At 45.7% G+C, this 13,094-nt stretch overlaps 1 long non-coding RNA gene across 2 annotated transcripts; it reads right to left on the bottom strand.

The window, feature by feature from the left end:
* Positions 1 to 4,020: 4,020 nt before the first annotated feature.
* LOC130708464 (uncharacterized) lies at positions 4,021 to 7,742 on the bottom strand. 2 transcript variants are annotated; one of them, XR_009008705.1, is made up of 5 exons: positions 7,624 to 7,742; positions 5,739 to 5,970; positions 5,332 to 5,448; positions 4,950 to 5,082; positions 4,021 to 4,231 (listed from the first exon to the last, which is right to left on the bottom strand). It is a non-coding gene; the product is annotated as an uncharacterized LOC130708464 (long non-coding RNA). The 2 variants fall into 2 exon arrangements; XR_009008704.1 differs by lacking the exon at positions 5,332 to 5,448.
* Positions 7,743 to 13,094: the final 5,352 nt, after the last annotated feature.

Below are 13,094 nucleotides of genomic sequence, written 5' to 3' on the forward strand. Positions count from 1 at the left end.
ACAATTGTGCTAACAGTGATGGTTTAAGACAAAGAAACAGGTAAGTGAAGAATGAGTTTCTAGATCTCTTACTGTTCATATTTACTGCATGGGAAAGTCCCCCCAAAACCTGACACCTCGAGAAAGCAACTGGGGTACATGGGACAGATCATGCAGGGACCACCATTTGCCATCTGAGAACGCACGACCCAGGGTTCTGGGTATGTAGGCTTCCAGAAACTCAATACTTCTTTCAAGTTATTTTTTAAAGCACAATAACTCACATTTGTGTAGCACTTTATGGTGAATAAATGCTTTTACAAACACTAGCTCGTATGATTCATAAAATCATTTTGTGGGCTTCCCTGGTGGCGCAGTGGTTGAGAATCTGCCTGCCAGTGCAGGGGACAGGGGTTCGAGCCCTGGTCTGGGAAGATCCCACATGCTGCAGAGCAACTGGGCCCGTGAGCCACAACTACTGAGCCTGCGCGTCTGGAGCCTGTGCTCCGCAACAAGAGAGGCCACGATAATGAGAGGCCCGCGCACAGCGATGAAGAGTGGCCCCCACTTGCCGTAACTAGAGAAAGCCCTCGCACAGAAACGAAGACCCAACACAGCCATAAATAAATTAAAAAAAAAAAATCATTTTGTAAGGTAATTGAGCCTATACTATTATTCTTCCCATTCTCCAAAGGAGGAAACTGAGACCCAGAAAGATTGTGACTGTGCTGGTAGGTGGCTGAATAGACATCTGAACAAAGGACTTTTGTTTCTTTCATGTCTCATGCTCTTCCTAGTTACCATGTCACGTCCCTTCTGCCCATCAGCCACCCCTTTCCCCGAAGCATGCTACGGAGAAATGACGATAGACTGGCCTTTACAGAGGGAAAAACAAATAATGCCAGGTTTTAAAATATTATTTTGAAATGTTATTTTTTTCAGAGGCATCCATCCAGTCTTGTTAGCTAGGAAAGTTGTAGAAAACACAAGTGTTTTGTGGTTTGAATTCAGCTGAGGCTGGGAAAAATGCCATCGACGGCTTTTCCTTAGGTGGCCAACCTGTCTACATTTTTCTAGTACCTTCAGGAGTTGGCGCAAGTCATCTGAAAAACCATCGTGAGCGCTGAGAAATCTACAGCTCGCCCTTCTCTTCAGACAACAAGATAGGTGGCTGAGATCAAGGTAAGGAAAACCAGCAGAGCAGGCGGGCTGCACACGTGGTGACACCAGCGGGGACTTGCGCTGGGCCCCCAGAGGCTGCTGGCTTACGCGGGCGCCAAGCGCACAGGAAACGCCCTCTTTTACTTCTCAGTATTCAGAGAGGTCGGATCTAGAACCCATTCACCTGGGTGCTGAAATTTTTAGTGGAAAATTTACCAGATGCAAACAGGAAGTTTTTGTACTGGGTGTTTTCCCTGGACCGCGGGTTTGTGGGAATGGGGGGAGGAAGACAAGGCTGCAAACAAAGGTCTCTGTGGCCTGGGCTTGCTGGAGAATTCAAGCAGGGCCGATGCTCAGGATGACTGACATGCTTGTGGCAACAACCACGGCTGCCGGGAAGAGTGTGCCCAGAGGCCCCCAGGGAACCCGCGGATGGAAGTGGGAGGAGGGCTCAGCTCCACGGGAGACAGTGGTGGTGAGAGGTGTTGTGCTGTTTTCAGAGCAGCTGCTCAGCGTGGCTGGCCTGCTTTCTGGACCCACCGGGAAACGTGGAAACATGACGGGCCTCGCCCGCCAAAGAGCCCTCGTAAAATCAGACTCCTGTTACAGAGAAAGGAAAGGGGCGAGGCCCAGAACAGCAGACCAGGGCAGGACATGGGGTGAAGATGTGAGAGGGGACAGAGCTGGGGAAGAAGCAGCTCCCAGAATGTGTGTGAAAAAGAGAGAGACGACCGAGATATCAAACGATTCTTGCTGGGGGAATAATTGAGTGAGGTGACGGTCCCTGGGGAGTGGTGGACGGTACTTCCATACTCCCCTCGCCCTCCTTCTGGCTGAGGGGTCTGTCTTGGCCCTTTGGCCACTGCAAGGCGCCACCCCACCCTGATGCCCCTGCCACTGGCTTCCAGGCCCCGAAGGCCCCAGGATTGCTCAGCCCTTCCTTCCTCTGGGCAAGCGGCAGCAGTCACCTCTTCCGTATTCCCAGCGCCGCTGGAGAAGGGTGGGACACGGTCGCCAGTCCTTTGGGCACCTTCCAAAACTATGTATCTAAGAAGAAATGGGTTTAAAAGAGGTCTTTAAGAAGGGGGGCTCCCTCGCCTGCCTTCCTTGAGCAGGAACGGACTGAGAAATCTGTGCTTCTCACTGTCCTTTCTCTCCTCAGGGGTGTTCCCCACCCCACACCGGCTGTCGGCGGGAGGGAGGTTTGGAAAGCCTTCAGGATAAGCAACAGTGGGAACACTGCGCTTTCACCCGGAGGAGGCCACACATGGAGACTGTGCCGAGAAACACGCACGCACACACACACACACACACACACACACACAAGTACGTGCAAACAAAAAGAAATCTCCGTTCAGTCCATCTTTCAACATGATTCATGCGCATGGCAAATATTGCAAAATCTGGGCTTGGCAGGCGGTGGCAGCGGGGTCTTTAGGTGGGTATCACAGGAATGAGTAGACATTAACCCTTCGTGTGCCGCCTGCCATTTTATCCTTCACCCAAGAATGAAGAAACGAGGTTTTAAGAAAGCCTCCAAAACAACTAGAAGTGATGGTGGATAGAGTACGCAATTAAAGGAGAAAATCAGGACACAAACTGAACCTCCGAATAATATTAAAATAAAATTAAAATAACCTTTTAAAAGTTGGCGACTGCAATATTGATCATTTAATATTTATCCCAGCTTTAGTAAACGTATAGGAGACTACAAGGAAATACACTCAAAAGTTGTTCTGGGATTAGCTAGCTCAAGACTTCTCAAATTTGAATAAGCAAAGAACCCACTGGGTGTCTGGTGAAAATGCAGATTCTGACTCAGGAGTTCTGGAGTAGGGCATTGCTGACAAGCACCCAGGTTATGATACAGCGGTTCTAGCAAGGGTATTCGTGGATTTTTTTCTTCTTTATACCCTCTGGTATTTTTTAATCTTCTATAATAAACATATTGCTTACTTAGATAATCATGAAAATATTTTCTTTTGGAAGATAAGGTATTTATAGATTGAGTCCAGTGCTTCACCTGACCAGATCCTGGGAGATGAGACTTCTCAACAAACTGGAAGGCAGTTCAGAGCTTTGATTCTCAACCTGGGGAAGGGTAGGGGGGAGTCGCAGGGGATTCCCCGGGAAGCTTTACAGAGCATTTGCCCCCTGGGGACTTGTCAGAATGGGGGTGGGGCTGTGTCATTGGAGAGCTCCTGGACCACACACCGCGCGGTTCCCCAGGGCAGAGAACCACCACTGCAGCCGCCTGCGCAGACTTTGCACTTTACTGTCATTCAGATCTAGGCCTGCATGTGTCTAGGTCTGCCATGGCCTGCAGTGGCAGAGTACAAACATACTGTATTGTATGCTCGCAACTAGTAAAACCCAAGTTTTATATGCTTATTGAGAGTGGAGCCATTCACTGCTCATACTTTGTGTTAGCGCTAAAGAAACCACCCCACAGCTCACTTTTATATATCTGATTGAGAAACAAAGAATTGGTGATGACCTTGTCACTATCTTAAAGATGTTGGGCAAGCTGAGGCAGGTAACCAAACAGGACCCTCACTCAGACTTTAGGTTTTAGAGGTTTACAAAGTGGCACAATTAAAAATACTAGATAAACTGGCATCTTGGTGAGTCCTGTCGGTGGGATAACAGTCAGAAGCATCACTGCCCCAAATGTTCCTCTTCTATGGAATCACAGAGAACTTGCATCATTCAAAATGCTGCTGTAGATACAGGAATATTAACTTAATCATCTATAATATGCACATTAACATCTTTTTCTTGTCTTGCTTCAAGGAGAAGGAAAATGAGATGGGCTGGCTTGTGTGCTATCTCCTCTATGTATTATTTGATTAGTCAGGACACTTTCAATTCAAACCAGTATTAATAAGAAAATGGGAATTTATTGAATTATGTAACTGAAAAGTTTATCTATCTTCAGGCATAGCTGGATCCAGGCACTCCACTGATGCTATCAGAACTTAGCCTCATCCTTTCCCTCTCAGTTCAGCTCTCCTCCATGTTGGTTCTTTTATCAGGCGGGCTCACGACTGGGGGCAGATGCTAGGAGGTTCAGGCTTATTCTTCATCCTCCCTGAAACCCCAGAAAAAGAAGTCTCTGTCATAACAGTTTAAACAAACATCCCCTATTTGAGTCTTCTGAGCTGGACTTGGATCACATACACGAATCTGGACCAGTCACTGGGACATGGTGGGGGGGGGGGGGGGGCTTGGTTCATTCCTCCAGGCCTGGGGCAGGCGCCCAGTGCTGGATCCAGACATGAAGGTAGTCAGAGACTTAAGAGCAGAGAAGTAAGAGCTTTTCTAGAAAAATATGGACTATATGATTAAAAGAAGGGAGAATAAACCCTAGGCAGGAAAACAATTGTGCCCAATTCAGCATATAATTATCAACAGACTAATATTCACAACTGGTCTATTTTGAACTTCATAATTCAGGTTGATTAACGGGACCAGTGCTTTGCAACTTTTGTATATCTTAATTCACATATAAGAATTATAATGTGCGTAGGCAGCCTGGGGTAAGCGGAAGGGTGGGGGAGGAATTTGGGATCCCGGCAGAGGCTGCTGTAGGATTGATTGGCCAGGGACTCCAAATGTCCCAAGTGCTGCGAGAAGCAATAACTTGTGTTGGGGTCAGATCTCGGGAATCTCTATGTTTAGGGCATAATACTGGTACTTAAGGCCCAAAGTGGCCATTTAGTAATTTAAAAAATATATGACAGCATAGTTCAAAGTTTATTGTGATCTGTATCCTAATACCTTCCCCTCCTCACCACACCCCACCTCACCTCCAAAATGGCAATCGTTCATTGAGCAATTATTAACTGAACACATGATGTGTGTCAAGTGCTGTTTTAGGCCCTTGGAATACATCAGTGAATAAAACAAAGATCTTCGTCTGGCTGTGTTTCTTTCAAATACCTGTAGGTCAGTAGAGACAGACAATAAGCAATAAACATAATAAATCAGTAAATTATAAAATGTATTAGAAGGTGGTAAGTGTTAGAGAAAGACAGAAAAAGTAGAGCAAGGGAAAAAGGTTATTTCAAGAAGGATTCTTGAAATGCCTCTGCCTCCAGTAGTTTGAGTCTACAAATTTCAGGAGACTTAAGAATGGTTCACCCCCTTTACGAAGTGTTTCAATATCCAGCTCTGGGCATCAGAGCATACCTGGACGCTCCGAGCCTGGGTCTGCAATGGCAAGGAAGGCCAAGGCTTTTGCACAGAAGTACAGCTAATGTCAAATACCAACGTGGAAATGCCAACATGTTCTCTCACACTTCAGACCTGGAAGGGACATTCAAGGTTAAAGTCCCCCTCCTCCAGCTTGTGCAGTGGATGAGGGTGGCAACAGGCTCGCCTCCGACTGGGGCTCTTGTGTGAGGGCACACAAGTCTCAGCGGGGGGCTGTATTGGTTATCTCTAACTGCATGATAAACTATCCCAACATTTAGTAGCTTAAAACAGTGACTTTTCAAATCTCGCAGTTCCTGTGGGTCAGGCATGGGCATGGTTTAGAGGGGTCCTCTCCTTCAGGGTCATGCACAGGCTGTGATGGAGTTATTGGCTCCACTCACCTGCAAACCTGTAACAGAGGTTCAGCTGAGGCAGGATCCACTTCCAAGTTCACTGGTGGTTGTTCGCAGGGCTCAGTTCCTCCAGGCCTGTTAGAGTGAGGGCCTCAGCCCCTTACCGGCTGTTGCCCAGAAGCCACCCGCAGACCCTTGCTATGTGGGCCTCTCCAACGTGGCGACTTCTTCATCAAAGCCGGTGAGAGAGAGTGTGTGCCAGGAAGATGGAAGTTGCAATCTTGTAACCCAAACATAGAGCAAGTCAGCAGACCCAGCCTGCGCCCAGGGCAAGGATGGCATCAGGGTGTGTCTACCAGGAGGTGGGAATTGTTGTGAGCCGTCCTCAAAGTCAGCCTACCCTGAGGACCCTGGACTCTGCGTTCAGGATTTCTCTGAGTCTTGCTGCCTGGGTTCCTGGCACTCTGTTTTCTACTAAGTGACAATACAGCCCATTTCCACCCTGTGATTCCCTTAGTTGCGAACACCAGGGCGCTCTTTCATTCTCTCCCTCCTTCTGCTCCTCCAGGTTTCTCTTCTCTTAGTGAAGTTCACCAAGGAGATCCCCATCACTCACCCTCCCTTGGAGGGTCCGCATTGGGTCCACAGTCGGGTCCACATGATCACACAGCTGTCACTTACCCTACTGTTTACAACTTCATTTCAAATCTCCTAGCCCTAGCCAGACCCAACACCTACCAAACCCACTGAGACTTGGGGAGGGGAAGCTTTCACTACAGGGAATTTGGAACAGGAAGCATTTGTCGAACTGAGAAGTGAGGCCCCGACAGGGAAGATCAGTGGAAACGCTTGGTCAGTGTTCACTGCTATGGGGCATTTGCTGAGAGGACGGTTTCTCACAAGCTCTCAGATAAATGGTGATAATGGATGATTCTCAATAAAGAGTATTCTAACAGCCCCGTTCCAGCCCGGTCTATGCAAGTCAAATTGCATTGCAAAGAATAAGATACAACTGAGCTTTCCTTCTGAGATCCAAATAAGGCAATTCCACAATTGATAGGGCATGGAATTGGGGGATGGCTGTGGTCTGTGTCACATTCCATTCATAATGGGACATACAGATAAACTGAATGGTGTTATGTCTGTGGTCTACAAACTAACACTATTCTGAAAGCATCCAAATGAAAAGTAAGATGTGCTGACATACACCTCCTGGTCCCTCCTCTTTAGTGCATTTTGCATATTTTATTATATGTTTTCTTTAAAACTCCCCTTTTCTATTTTGGCATCCAACCATAGTGGCCATTTTGAAACTCTGTCTGCTAAACATTTGAATCACTTATGTCTTTTGTCTCCCTTGCCTCCCTCCCTCCCTCCCTCCCTCCCTTCCTTCCTTCCTTTTTGCTATGATGCCACCCCTCTCATAACCTTGAATGCTCTTTGTAAACTCAGCTGACTTTTCCAAAGCAGTTTTACAAAACACAGCAGAGGGAGGCAGGTGAGGGCTACGATGCATTCCCCACAGCCCTGTGTGCTTCTCACCAAACTGAATCCCTTGAAGCCTGGACGTCCTGAGATTGTGTGGCCTCCACCACAAGATTAAGGCATCTGGCTTCTTAGGGGAGGATGCCACTGACACCTCCTACTTCTGTTCTTCTTGAGGTACCCATGTTTCTTTAAATTTATTTCTCCTCTTATCCTTACAGCTAGTTTTTGAAGAAAGCTTTCATTTCTACTTGGAGTCTCAAACATGTTGATAATGTCTCCTTTAGCTATTCTTTTTAAAGAAATTGTACTGTTTTTTTTCTTTAATTATGTGTTTGTGTACACATTTTTCTCTCATTGGAGCATAGACATTGTGTTAGTTTACCAGGACTGCCATAACAAAGTACCACAGACTGGGTGGCTTAAACAACAGAAATTCATTTCTTACAGTTCTGGAGCCTAGAAGTCCGAGATCCAAGTGTCAGCAGGATTGGTTTCTTCTGAGGCCTCGTTCCTTGGCTTGGGGATGACTGTCTCCTCCTGTGTCTTCACGTGGTCTTCCCTCCATGCAAATGTCTGTGTCCTAATCTCTTCTTCTTATAAGGACAGCAGTCCTACTGGATTGGGGCCCATCCTATGACCTCATTTTAACTTAATCACCTCTCTAAAGGCCCCATCTCCAAATATAGTCATGTTCTGTGGTCCTGGGGTTTGGATGTCAACATATGAGTTTTCGGGGGGGCACTTTTTAGCCCATAACAGTCATAAAATACAGATAAGCAAAAAGAAGATTAAAAAGGCTCATATAATCTCAGAATTTTTGGCCTTCCAGTGGCTTCTGGTTGTGCTTAGCATAAATTCCAGGCCTCTTACTTCAGCTATAATTCCCTACCTATTCTGCCCTCATCTCTCTCATTCATCTCCTCGCTCCCTTACTCCCAGCCCGCTGGCTTCCCTGCACAAGCCTGGGCCTGTCCTTCTCAGGGCCTTTGCATGGGCTATTCCCAGGTGTGTGCATAGCTGTTGGCTTTCTGGTCATGGACTCAGCTCAAATACAGAAGATCACAGAGGCTTCTGTGACCCCTGCCTAATGTCTCTCTCTCCCCAGGCATTGTAGAGCAGAGCTTCTCCACCCCAGCTCTACTGACATCTTGGGCTGGTCAATTCTCTGCTGAGCAGGCATTCAGTGAGCATTAGCTGTTATTATTCTCGCTCATTACCCTGATGTTTTCCTATATATGTGTTTGTTTATTAGTCTGTGAATGTCACAAGGCAGGTGCCTAGAACACTGCACAGCACATAGTAGGTGCTCAGTAACTGCATGTTGAAAGAAGGGGTGGCCCTACTAGGATAGAAGGCCGCTGCCTGTTGTGTTCAGAGACACACCTCTAGTGCAGGTGGCACACGGCACCTGGTGCATAGTAGGTGTTCAATAAATATGTTTTGAATGAATAGAATATTTACTGTAAACTGGCCCATGCAGGTATATATTTCCTCAACCTGCTTTTCCTTATTGATTGCCCTTCCTGCCATCCTTTTCTTTTTTTCCCAGGAACTTTTGAGGAAATCAGAGAACAGACCTGGCCTCTTCTCCTTCTCTGATGTGACTCCTACATCCAGGTGGCCTTTAAGGTCCCTGACCCCTCAAGGTTCCAAGTCCAAGCTTGATCTCCCCTCCCCCAAGCCCTGGTCCCCACTCCTCTCCCATCTCAATCCACGCCCTGGGGCAGTGACCATCTTGCCTGCTTCCTGAAACGAGCCATGGCCTCCTGCTTCCATGGCTCACAGGCGAGTGTGTGGTCACAACACCCTACGAGTGGAGTCACAATCACCCAGAGAAGCGTAGAGGATATTCAGGCCCCAAATGTCATGCCTGTTACTGCGTGGAAGATACCAAATACCTGTTTCGTGAGCCTCTCAACCAGCCAACCACACAGCGAAGGAAGGTTCACAATATCCATAAGTGACGTGCGTGGTCTGGGTCCCGGTCTAGATCTGTCATCATACCACATTAGTTCTCTGTGCCGGGAGGAGGTGGAACAGGGCATTTCTAGTTAAAAGTGACAAAACACACTGGTGCTTGCTGTGCACCCGGCACAGTTCCAAGTGCTGATTGCCTCCGGGAATTCCCCAACCACTCCACAGGGTGGGCTGCTGTGCTAGCACCTCCACTTCACGGATGAGGAAACTGAAGTCGCAGAAAGGTGAAATAACTTGCTCCAGCTCTAGGATGGCCAGCCTGTCCCAGTTTGCCTGGGACTTGCCTGGTTTCAGCACCGAATGTGCCATATCTCAGCAAACTTCTTGGTCCCTGGCAAATCAGGACAGTTGGTTACCCAGCCCAGATCACCCTGCTTCTAAGTAGCAGAGCTGGAATTTGATCCTAGTCAGTGGACTCCGGAGTCCATACTCTTAACTGCTATGGAAAACAACGTACAGTAACCAAGGACAACTCAACCCATCAATTAATCAATTTCAGGGAGATATTCTGAAATGAATCTTACTTTCATAATGACAAAAAGAGGGTGGGTCGACACCAAAACCATAGGGATTGCAGAGGAAATAAAACCGCTATTTCCCCTTTACCTAAAATTATCCAGTTTATGCCTTAATCCGCCCCCCTTGTCATGGACCATAAAGACCTAGTCACTCATTTGATGATCTCGATCCAGCAGGTGTCTCCATCTCTAAGATGATGAATCAATTATTTCGCATGTTAATACCAGGTGAACATAAAGCGTGCCTTGCATTTAGCTTCCCCGCTACATCACATACTTGGCAAAGCCTAAAGAAAACTGCTCCTTAAGTATTTCCTCCAACCAACAGGATTATTTCCTGTAGCTAATGATATGGCTTAGAATAATAAAATAGGAACTTGAGGTCAGCTTTTGGACTGAGTTTAAATGTCTTTAAAGGGAGGAAAAAAAGCACCCCAGCTAAGCTTGATTATTGTTATTTGTCTTTTGCTCAATATATATTAACCTCATCATAAATATGCAACCACATCCCCTGGCTTACCGGCTTTTTCTTAATATAAGAGTGGCATTCTTGGCCTCTCTCTGACCCCCAAAATCTTGGCTAAAATCTGCTCAGGGGTCTTGGGCTGCTTGGCACTCTCTCTTTGGCCAACTGGTCTTCGTAAATCTGATTCTCAAACAGCCCATGAAAAAGGGGGCGGCATGTATCCCCCTCAATTCTGAATGTTACTGGGCTTGGTCCTTGCCTTAGACTGTCAGGGGACATTGGTGATGTTTGAGACAATAAGAAACCTCGGAGGTTAACGAAGAACCATCCTCCTTGAGATTTAACCAAGCTTTAGAACAAGTTTTCATAGTTTACTGTGCATAAGAATCAGCTGGGGACTTTATTATGCTTCCCCAGTCCCACCTGGAGATTCTGATTCAGGAGACCCAATGTGGAGTCAGGCATCTTTGTTTCTGACAAGGCCCTCAGATGATCCTGACGGGCTTTGCAATCACACTGTGAGAAGCTCTGCCCTGAGATGTCAATTCAGGTTCCTCTCACGTGTGCTTCTGCAAAATTTCCCATTTAAGAAAAAATGGAAATCTACAATGTAAAGTGTTTGCCCTATTTTCTTGTTTTTGTATGTTTTGTTTAACTCCCCAATCCTGGGTATTTGAGCAGGCATGTCATCATACCACACATTCATATGCCTCTGTGTAACCCACTCATTTTCATGGCTGTATAGTATTCCAGAATATATACAGTAACATCCAGGTTGGTTGCAGCTTTGGGTAACTATGAACAATGCTACTATGAACATTTTTCTACATGTGGGCTTTCTTTAAAAGATCTAAAAAGCAGAAGCCCATCTTTATAAAGGCCATCTCCAGTGAAGGCAAGTGTCAAGGATGGACTGGTTAGAGATTCTGGTGGGAAAAAGGGACAAGCAGGGCAGAGTAGGGAGCTCTCTGCAAAGAGATAAACATGTCTAAGTTATCACTTTTTAAATTTTAATGAATTCAAATAAAATAAAGAAAAGTTATAAGAGACTAGATTTAAGGAAATATCTGAGCTGGAAGGCTCTAGCTAATCAATGCTCTAATTTCATAGTTGAGGCCCTGTGAAGTGATTTGCCCTTCAGAAAGGGCAGAAAGAAGAGCAGAAAGAAGAAAGAAAAAAAAATGGACTAAGTTATTTCATCAGGAAGTACTGTTTCTGAGAGGTTGGTAACACTGTGAACAAGCTATGTAGGTCAAACTGTTGCTAACAGTTGTTATGTCTTTTCCACATTTGCATTGTAGTATCCCTGCATTTGAAATGAGAAGAGAAAATTGGTGTTCCAAATGTTTTTCCAAATGTTGTGTCTGAGCCCTGCTGGCTCTGTCACTTCAGCTGTATCAGTGATGGAGAGAGATGTCAGCTACATAGCCAGGCCAGGGGCTGAGGCTGAAATTAAAGTGGGTCCCAAGATGCACATGCCCACACACTAGCTCCCCAAGATGCAGGTGCCCACATGTCAGGTCCCCAATAATCAGGTGCCCTCACTCCAGCTCAGTTCTGTGGGCACATGGTAAATACAACTAAGAACAGCACAGTCCCCTTCTTTGGGGGTGAGGTGGGGACAATCATTTAGCCACACTCTAGTTTAATGAGGTATCCCTTTCTTCACATATTTAACATGCATTCAACAGGCACTGGGTTCTATTAAGTGGGTGCACGAGATGAAGATGACAGTGTCCTGTCACCAAGTAGCTAGCAGGCCAGTGGGGAGATGAACAGGAGATGACTGAAAACTAGGACATGTGATAAAGGTGAAGTACACACAAAAAGATAAAACTGTAAAATATTTGCAATGACCTCCTTCTTCACAGTCAAACCTCGACTGCCCAAAAGGCTCCCAGCTGCCTGACCCCTAGTATCAATGCAAAGATGCCAAGAGGCAGGCCACCACCAGAGGGCAGTGTGGGGATGTTGGCCTGCACGTGCTCAGATTTTTTGGTTTCGCCACCATTCCAGGATTGAAGATTACAAAGTAGATTTTGATTTCAGCATCAAAATCAATTATTAATTTTTCTTTGTCTAAGAAATAGTGCGTATTGCTTCTACAATGGACTCCTATAGCTTAATACATAGGCTGAAAAATAAAATGAAGCTCCACAACTTTCTCCCTGGGTTGCAAAATTTGTATTATCCAAACAAACATTTTTCATTGTTTTTCTCTCGCTCTTTTTCTCTTGCTGGTGTACAGAGACATAAAGCCTTGTCTGTAACAACCATATGAAAACGTGTAATCATTTTGATTTAAAAATGAAATAAAACAAAATGGAAAAGTAATATTTTTCCATTTCTCTACAGTTTAACTTAATTTGCTTTAGACCTCTGTGGACATATAGATTTTTATGATTAGGCTCATGGAGTAAAAGGATCATTAATACAGAAACAATGGTTTCACCAAACCACCAATGGGCCACTTTGCCTAGGGTTTCTCTCTGGTGTTCAGAAATTCCTTGGGTGAAAGAGCAATGCAACTTGACAGAAAATGCTAATTCTCCAGGAAATTGATGAAGACTGTCCGTTTCCTGCCTGCCAGTGGGTTATGGAGGAAGAAACATGTAGTCAGTAGCAAATATATACTGTAACATACTCTCATATACTGTTTACTCTGATTTAAATTAAAGAAGAGGGCAGGCAGGGTTGAGGCAAACTCATTGTACAGTAGAGGATCCCAGCTAAGTGCTCCAGGTGACAGTTGAAAAAAATGCAAGGTCCCTGCCAAAACACTCTGGTTCCTTTAAGAACCCAAATTTGGCAAAAACTTCAACGCAGTAAAAATCACCATAGCTAGGTTTCTGATTTCATTTTTCCTTGAAACTATATGGGAGGTAGCCTGGCTTTGGCATGACTTTAAGAGTAGAAGTTGTAAATAGTCATCTTACATTCCAACTTCTAGTCACT

This window comes from Balaenoptera acutorostrata, chromosome 6 (genome assembly GCF_949987535.1).
Source record: "Balaenoptera acutorostrata chromosome 6, mBalAcu1.1, whole genome shotgun sequence".
Classification (NCBI taxonomy): Eukaryota; Metazoa; Chordata; class Mammalia; order Artiodactyla; family Balaenopteridae; genus Balaenoptera; species Balaenoptera acutorostrata.